Consider the following 8,878-nt stretch of genomic DNA (forward strand, 5'->3'; position numbering starts at 1 on the left):
AAACAAAATCTGTTGGAGAACTATTATATTGTATTTAAATGAGTGGTTACAAAATTGCAAATAAGATGATAATTTGCTTGAAAAAATTTATTAATGATGTAAGTGGGAGCGGGAGACGTGAGGAAGTCTAAAGATGTTATGAAATTTTGTTAAAACAAAGCAATGCTGTTTATTATTTTCGTATTTCTTTTATCAAAAACCCCAATAAATATTTATATATAAAAAAAATATATGGTGGATAAGTTAAAAGAAAAATAAAACAACCTTAGTTTTGCCTGCATTTCACTTTTCTTCTTCCTTCCATCTGATCTGGCCATAGAAAGTCAAATAGCAGATTGGGGGGGGGGTTCAGGTTTTTGCAAATCAAAGTAATTCCCCCCCCCCCAAATGGAAGGACTGCCATTAATATACTGAAGAACAGTCATGCATACCTCCTAGTGTTTCTGACAATGGTTCTGTGTCTCTTATTATTATGAAATGCTTTTAAAATGACACACACTCCATCCTCTTGTATACAGAAGGAACAGGCCTTTCAGTTCTGCTGTGAATTTCCATCCTTACCCTTCCCTCAAAATGTGAAATGGTACTCCTGATAGATTGTTTGCTCCAGCACTCAAGACCATTTGAAAATTATTTCTGTGCTCTTCCTTTTAGAGTGAAGTATCTGTCTCTTCTCTGATCCTATTTTAAGCCTGGAGATTTTCATTCAGTGTGCCAGTTACAGTACCTCATTCACCTATGCTCTAGTCTAAGAGTGAATATTCCATTCATACAGTGGCTGCTTTCTTCTTTATAAAGAAATACTGCTTTGTTATCTCATAGATAAGATAAGGAACCGAGAAGCCCGCTTACATGTCAAGGGACAATTGCTGCTGTATTAAGTATACGGGACTTCTGCACATGGAGGACCAGAGAAAGCAACTGAACAGTTTCTTTTAGTAACATGAGAATCAAGTGAAACCCTCTCACAGTACATTTTGGCTCCTCTCCAATGGAGGCTTGGCTTTGGGCAGATGCTATTCTGAGTAATGCATCTCAAATGTTCTGTTAATCTATTCGGGCTGAATGAATGGCTTTCTATTTGATTTTATTCTCTTTTAAAATGCTAACCAAAAAATGACTATTGTACGTGAATTCAGAAAGCACAAAAGCAGAGAACGCCAGCTTTTACCCTTGTGTTTGTTTTCTCCAAGAGTGGGATATGTTAGCAATTTTAGCTAACAGCTGTCACAGACAAGTTTGTTCTTGACAGATTGCAACAGGAGGGGGAGCTTTTGACTGCAGCAGCCAAGGAAGAAGAGCCTGTTAGGAAAACTGCCTCCAAACACTTGCTGTGCTGTGTGCTCTGCTAATGTTACATTTTCAGTTGCTCAAGGCCAATCTAGACGTGACGGGCAGGGCAGAGATGTGCATTTTATGCATGTGCCTTCCCCATTCACATGCACAGCATTCTGGGTGGGTGCAGAGTCTATTTTTGCCCTTTTCACAAAAAGGAGGATTGGGAAGAGAAACCCTGTAACTGTGGGGAAGGGTTAGCGCCAAGGATGTGTCTGAAGCCAATTCCCACTTTGGTTCCCAGATGAAGGGAAGTAACTGGTAGCCCCGCTACTTGCCTCCATTCAGCTTCCCTTCAGTGGGACAGTGGAAATTTTTTGGAGAACAGGAGTTCACCATGTCAGCCCCTGTAGTCATGCCCCAATGTAGTCATGCCCCAATGTAGCCATGCCACAAATCCAGGCAGGTCTGTCTGTCTGTTCTCTTTCTCTCTGTGGCAGTAATACATTGCATAATACACAATTTATTAGTACTAGCATGATTGCAATCCTGCGTATAGTTTCCTGGGGCAGCAAACTCCATTGAATTCTGACTGCAATGGATCAGTTTGTGAAACACAATGAGCTTTTACACAAGACCTCTGGCTAGCTAAAAACGCAACCTTTAGCTTTTAATTAGAAACACAAACAATCTCAGACAGATGTGTTGACATTTAAACTGTTAGTGAAAAGTAGGAACCTCGCCAAAGAAAAAGAAAGTAGTATGCTGGATTATTTTCCTCACTCTTCGATTCCCTTGATGATAATTTGCCACAAGCTTAAAAGTCTCATTGTCACCACATTCACTTGCCATAGGAGATTCATTCAGTCACTTTGCCACTTTGATAATTTTGGTCTTGCTCCAGCTCTGAAAAAGCTCTGCTACATCCCTGTTCACACATCTCCTGTGTTCCTATTTGCTGGAAGCATGGCAGCGATGTTCATAAACAACCAACGATCTCTGCCAGTTTGGAGAGGGTTGGGAGCAGGCCGATGTTGCAACCCAACTATTTATCGCAGCCTGTGGAAGCTTGTGACCAAGGACTTGTAAACAGGAGTGTTTGCAAGGGTGCTTTGTGGGATATGCCTGGAGTGCTGTCTCATAGTGTATGTAGGACCAAGAGACATGGACGGCGAGGGAGCTGCTGCCGTAACCTGCAACACCTGTGCCATGTTTGTATTCCTGTCTCAGAATATGAAAAACTACACATGCAGCAAGTGCAAGCTGGTTGCCTTGCTGGAAGAGAAAGTACAGCAACTTGATGCACACCTATCCACTTTCGAGATACCAGGCAAGATGAGAAATTTCTCGATACAGCAGAGTGGACTGTCCTGAGACAGTGATGCAGGTTGGGGAGGAAGAAGATCACCCACTGCAGGAGTCAAACCCCTGGAAGAACATGACAAACAGGAGCAGGGCCCTAACTGACAGGTGGTGCAAGGGCTGTAATAGGAAAAGGCTAACCTGTACCATTCTGTTGTCAGGGAACAGGAGCAGGATTCCTCTTAATTGAGTGATGAAGGGGAGGACTCCAACCTTGACAGGTATGCAGAGCACTGCATACCCAATGAACCTACAGAGCAGCACCCCCAACCTGAGGGTGTGGCACTGCCACCCTCGCATTTGGAGGGCTCTCCTGCAGAAGGCCTGAGCCTTCCCCATTCCACAGCTGTATATAAGGCCTAGGCCCCTTTAGGCAAAGAAGCATATTGTAACCATAAGTGGTACTATTTATTTAATTCATTAGATTTCTATACCGTCCTTTCTCATATAGCTGCACCTGGTGCTACTGCTACAAAAGCACTCAGTTTCTTCTTATTCCTTGCTGGATCAACTTCCATGTTCCCCAGAGCAAAGCTTCACATCTAGCCTTGAATCTCACTTTGCCCTATACCCTGGTTGAGCCAGAGCAGGATATCCATGGGAGAAGGGGTGGCGCAAGAATGCCAGTTTTGATGTGGCTGGATAGAGAATCTTTCCCTCACCACTGAATACCCAGGACTACCTCCCCTCTCAATTTAGGAGTTCCAAATCAGGAAATGGTAGATGAGTAACTCCCTTATAAAGGACAGTGACAGGCAGAGTAGCTGAGAAGTTAGGCCAAGTGAAATCAGAAACCTTTGTAAAAAGGGTTCTGGTTAAGTAATGTTATTCCCATAGAACACACTGAGCCAAGTGTGTCAAAGCAAGTTGCTGCTGGCACACGGCTTCTTCTAGCATTACTGGGTAACTGTCACTTGGTTGAACCTTCAGAGAAATTTTAATACGAAATCAAGAGGGACAGGCGATGGCTGGCACTTTCTAATAACATGGGTGAAACATTAAGTTTTTGCAGTCTTTGCAGCAATGTACTGACCTGAGCACATCTGCACCATGCATTTAAAGCACTCTTATACCACTTCAACAGTTATGGCTGATCCCTGGTCCCACAGTACCATGAGCACTGCAGATTTTTAAAGGGTGCTGGCAACTGTAGCTCTGTAAAGGATAAATTGCAGTTCCCATAATTTGCTGGGTAAAGCCATGACTGCTAAAGTGGCATAAATGTGCTTTAAATGTATTATGTGTGCATGTGATTTTGGGTCTTAAATGAACTTAATGCAAGGAAAGTTTATAATCTCTTCTACTTCCTACATACTCTGTGAGATGAGGTATGGGAGGATGCTGCCGGGGGAGGGCAGAATCACCCCAAACTGGACTGATTGACTGGGGAAACTCAGCTAGATGGGCGGGGTATAAATAATAAATAATTATAATATTATTATTATTCCCCCCTCCAGCAGCCCCCTGATCCCCACCCCATATTTTTTAGCCCTTCACGCTCCAGAGATTTGGGAGGTGCAGAGGGAGTATGAAGGTGATTGCAGTGGGAGGAGAGGATAGAACTGTAGAGTTGGAAGGGACCCTGAGTGCCATGCAGGAATCCTGCAATGCAGGAATCACAACTAAAGCATCAATGACTGATGGCCATTGAACCTCTGCTTAAAATGTTATTTCTGTGAACTTAGGATCCAATCCAATAATGCTAGAAATTGATTAACTAAGATTTATGTTAGAATAAATGATGCCTGAAATCATTAATCATGTGTATAAAGTTAATTGTTGTAGAACCTGAAGGACTTTACCCCTAGGTGAGGAGGGTAGAAGATGTCCTCCTATGATCTGCCTGACTCAATCCCTGCTCTCTTTTAGATGAGCAAGATCTTACCATGCTTAATATTGCTCTTACTATGTTTCCATGCTACATATGCCTTGGTTCTTAGAATTTTAAAAATATTTTTTTCATTTTGAATTTAAATCTGTGAGCACATGCACTAGTTTAGCTTAGTGTGATGTGCAGAGAATATCACACAAGCAGAGATATTAACTATGGTTGTATATTGGCTTCCTTGGACTGCAATCCTACACTGTACTCACTTACCTTGAAGTAAGCCCCATCGAATTCAGTAAACATGTGCAGGGCTGCACTGTTAACTACAGTATATAACTTGAAAGAGTGGAAGGTCTTTCTCAATGGCAGCTGGTGTGATGAAATCTGCTTACGCAGATGAAAGTTTTATTTTCACATGCCCAAGGGGTTGAACAGGTATTCTGGTGACTTTAAGGAACTATTGTGAAAAGAACCAGATATCCACCAGAATGTTGGAGTTTCAGAGCTGAGAAGCTCCTATCTCTTGCGCTTAATTGCCTCACAGCCCTGCATGAAGGCACACCAAACAGAGCCTTGGGGGGATATTTTATTGTGATTTGCAAGCAACTGTGGACTTGATCAGTGTTGGGGTGGATTTGCATTTCTTTCTTGCACTTGGGAGGAAAAGGGTCAAATTAAAAGATAATAAAGGTTTGCAGTATTATGTTCTATCTTGGCTTGTTCATAGAATACTCCTACTTTTAAACGTAGTAAAAAAAAAAAAAAGTTAAGCCACTGTAGGATACCAAAACTATAATGAGCCATGGACTATGAATTTGACAAGTAGTGTCATCATAGGCCAATGAGAACTGGACACATCATGTAGCAGAAGAAACTATTGCAGGTGTTGTTTGTTAAGGAAAGGTGGATTTTGATCATGCTACATATGTTAACTGGCTTTACCAGCTGGATAGCATTGGTCACCAGTTGAATTAAGTACTTATAACACAGTGTTTCTATATTCAGTTGCATGATATCTTCAGTTGCATAGACTTCGTGTGTCTATTGCAGTGTACGGACAATCTGGGACTTAGGTCCACCACACTGGCACTGACAGCCATCCAACTCCAATGCAGCATTGAAGCTAGAATTAACAAAAGGGTAGGCCATCATATCAATATTGCCTAAAGAACATTTATGTTAAATGTATGACCCTTAAAGGTAAAGGTAAAGGGACCCCTGACCATTAGGTCCAGTCGTGACCGACTCTGGGGTTGCGGCGCTCATCTCGCTTTATTGGCCGAGGGACCCGGTGTACAGCTTCCAGGACATGTGGCCAGCATGACTAAGCCGCTTCTGGTGAACCAGAGCAGCGCACGGAAACGCTGTTTACCTTCCCGCCGGAGTGGTACCTATTGATCTACTTGCACTTTGATGTGCTTTCAAACTGCTAGGTTGGCAGGAGCTGGGACCGAGCAACAGGAGCTCACCCCGTCACGGGGATTCGAACCGCCGGCCTTCTGATCGGTAAGTCCTAGGCTCTGTGGTTTAACCCACAGTGCCACCCGCGTCCCTTCTGACCCTTAGCAGTTGTAATTTCCCAGCATGCTGGAGCTTCAGCAAACATCTCATCTCTCCCTCCCACTGTCCTTTCATGTTCCTCACACACAGTTGTTTGCCAACACACCATCTCTGTCACTCACTCTCACACCATTAAACTTCCCTTTCAACTCTCCTTCCACTTAACCTTCTCTCAGAACAGCTTCATATTGAACATGTGTGATGAACACCCTTCTGAAATACCACTGACTAACAATGGCCCCAGAAATGCCTTTAAAAAGAAAAACAAACCAAAACTGCAAGCATGTTATACAATTCATGAGTAAAGGCACATGCTTGTTGTGTTTGACCCAACATGGCAGATCATTTCCCAAATGATGCTGAACAAATGGAGAAATATTTTCCTAAAAATCATCCTAGTAAAACCCATGGAAGAAAAATGCACGCCATCTTTCAGCTTGTCAAACATTTAATTCATTTAAAATAAGGCCTTTATTATTTATACCCTAGAGCTGGCATGGACCATCCTCAAATCGACATCTCTTACACAGCCATGTTTCAGATCAGTCTGTTGAACTATTTTCTGACTAAAAGCTGTAGAATCACCTCCTCTCAGTTTCTCTTTATAATGATGGAATGTGATTCAGTTGACTCATCCCTAATTAATATGGGGCTGCAACAGTGACCCTATAATAACTGCTAATCCTTTCCCCTGAATTTTGTATAGGGTCCCTGAAGTATAAAATGAAGCCCATCCTTCCATTCCCCATACCCCAGGGAATGTGCTTTTGCTATTATTTCTACAAGTGAGTCAAAAACCAGCAAAGTTTGGGAAATTTAGTCACTAGAGGACTGTAGGTCACAGCCTGTCTGTAAATCCAGCATCTGATAAGTGGAAAGGGAAAATATATATACTTCTTCCTTGTTAAACAGGTGACTCAGCCTAGAAGCAAATTGACTCTTTTTCACAATTACCATGATTTATAGAAGTGCAAAATTATAGGTTAGGTTTATTCTGAAGGGTGGATTGTTTCAAAACCATTCAATGATGACACTAATCCATCTTTACCTGCTCAACAATAAATGGTCACATGAGACAATGTTATATGAAGACTCGTGTTCAGCTGCACAATGTGCTTTCAAGGCAACATGAACTCCTGCTGGGAAATTAATGAGTCTCCACTCAATAGCACTTTCCACCCTTTGATTCTGGCTGTGTGTTAGTAAAACCTCATTTCCTTGTTTTGTAAAATCTTTGTAATAAATCCAGCTGTGATTTTGGCCTGCTTTGTGTATGATGGTTAGTTTTACCAAAGAAATTTGTTTTTAAAAAAGGAATTTGTTCCAGTTCCGGTTCACCCCTCTGCAAAAGGCACTTAATTCCTTTCCAGTTCAATTCACAACCCAGTCCTCAGCATTTTTTTGTTCCAGCCTTCAGAATTTTACAAGCTGCTCTGCTAAAGTATAAACTATACTTAAGAAGACCAAAAAAATATCAAAACCCGTGCACACAGAATGTGGCCAATTGTTTCATTTATTTCCCCCAACTATGATTTTTAAACCTAAAGGGCAGCATGATGGCCTTAGCCCCCCCCCTTCCACACTTGAAATGGCAATGTGTATTACAACTTCACTTACTTTAAAATGTGGGCAGCCAGCTCTGCTGCACTTTGGAGGTCCTCCTGCTCATGATGGCGCTGAATGGGGCCCTGGACCTATGCAACAAAGACTTTGCTTGACAGCACAACTGCCATGATGTTCTTCTTCCTGGGAAGAAGAGGGTGCAGACTGTTAGTGGATGTATGTCTCACGGACTTCATAGCAGAGGCAAGGAGGGTGTGTGCCTTCCTTCTGCTCTGCAATCCCAGGGCATCCCTTAAGACCTGGGACAGCCAATGTGGTGCCCTTCAGATGTTGCTGCCAGCGCCTCTAGCCCATTGGCTGTGTTGGCTGGGGCTGATGATGGGAGTCGGGAATCCAGCAACATCTGGAGTGCATCACATTGAGTGCCGCTTGCCTTAGCCTCAAACAGATGCATTTCTGCAGAGGCCAGAATGTAAAGAAATTGAGTTAAAGGCTGACCTAGCAATTCAGTCTCATATAGTCAGGGCTCCAAGATTTAGTATTACAAGGAAACATAAGTGGGTTTTGGGGTGCTCCAGGTTGAAGCAGCCCTTAATGATTTCCTCCACAATGTTGTATTTAAGGTGTCCAACACCTTAAAGGGGGGGGGGGGAGGCGCATAGGAGGCATATATGTTCTCCATATATGAACATTACAATTGCCCTGCTGGTTCAAACAGAAGGCCCATCTGAGAGCCAGCATGGTGTAGTGGTTAGTGTGTCCAACAAAGAACTGAGAGACCAGAGTTCAAATCCACACTCAGCCATGAAGCTCACAGGGGAATCTTGGCCCAGTCACTGCCTCCCAGCCTAACCTACCTCAAAGGGTTGTTCTGAGGAGAAAAACGGGCGGAGTGGGGAGGGGTGGGGAGTAGAAAACGATGGACGCCACCTTGAGCTTGCAGGAAAAGTGGGGTGCGGATGTGAAAGCAAATAAATAAAAATAATCTAGTCCAGCATACCGGTACTTGTTCTCACAGTGGGCAACCATACGCCCCGACTGGAAGCCCACAAAAGGCGAACGGCCACAAGAACAAAACCACCATATCCTAGGAAATTTGGCCAGGGAATTCGACTTTAAACGGGACTTTAAGCGCGCTGAAAGGGCTCAGGTGTACCCTGGCGCTGCTAGAGGAGCTGAGGTGCGCCCGGCGGGGGCGGAATGGGCCAGGGGCCTGGAGGGAGGGAAGCCTGCACCGGGCGGGAAAGGAGCGCGCGCGGCCGGGGGAGCTGACCCCCCTGGCGCCAGGGG

The 8,878-nt window shown here is 43.6% G+C and overlaps 1 long non-coding RNA gene across 2 annotated transcripts in view; it reads right to left on the bottom strand.

Annotated features, from left to right (window-relative positions):
- The window catches only part of LOC309366750, a 38,291-nt gene extending 29,552 nt beyond the window's left edge, over positions 1-8,739 (bottom strand). The window contains exons 1-2 of one of the 2 annotated variants that reach the window (XR_014166863.1): positions 8,595-8,739; positions 7,643-7,771 (exon numbers count right to left, since the gene is read on the bottom strand). This is a non-coding gene — a long non-coding RNA (uncharacterized lncRNA). Of the gene's footprint in view, positions 1-7,642; positions 7,772-8,445 lie in introns of both variants that reach the window. The other variant, XR_014166864.1, reaches the window with a different exon arrangement.
- Between the last annotated feature and the right edge of the window lie 139 nt (positions 8,740-8,878).

The sequence above is a fragment of the Podarcis melisellensis genome (assembly GCF_964234715.1).
Source record: "Podarcis melisellensis genome assembly, chromosome: 3".
NCBI lineage: Eukaryota > Metazoa > Chordata > Lepidosauria > Squamata > Lacertidae > Podarcis > Podarcis melisellensis.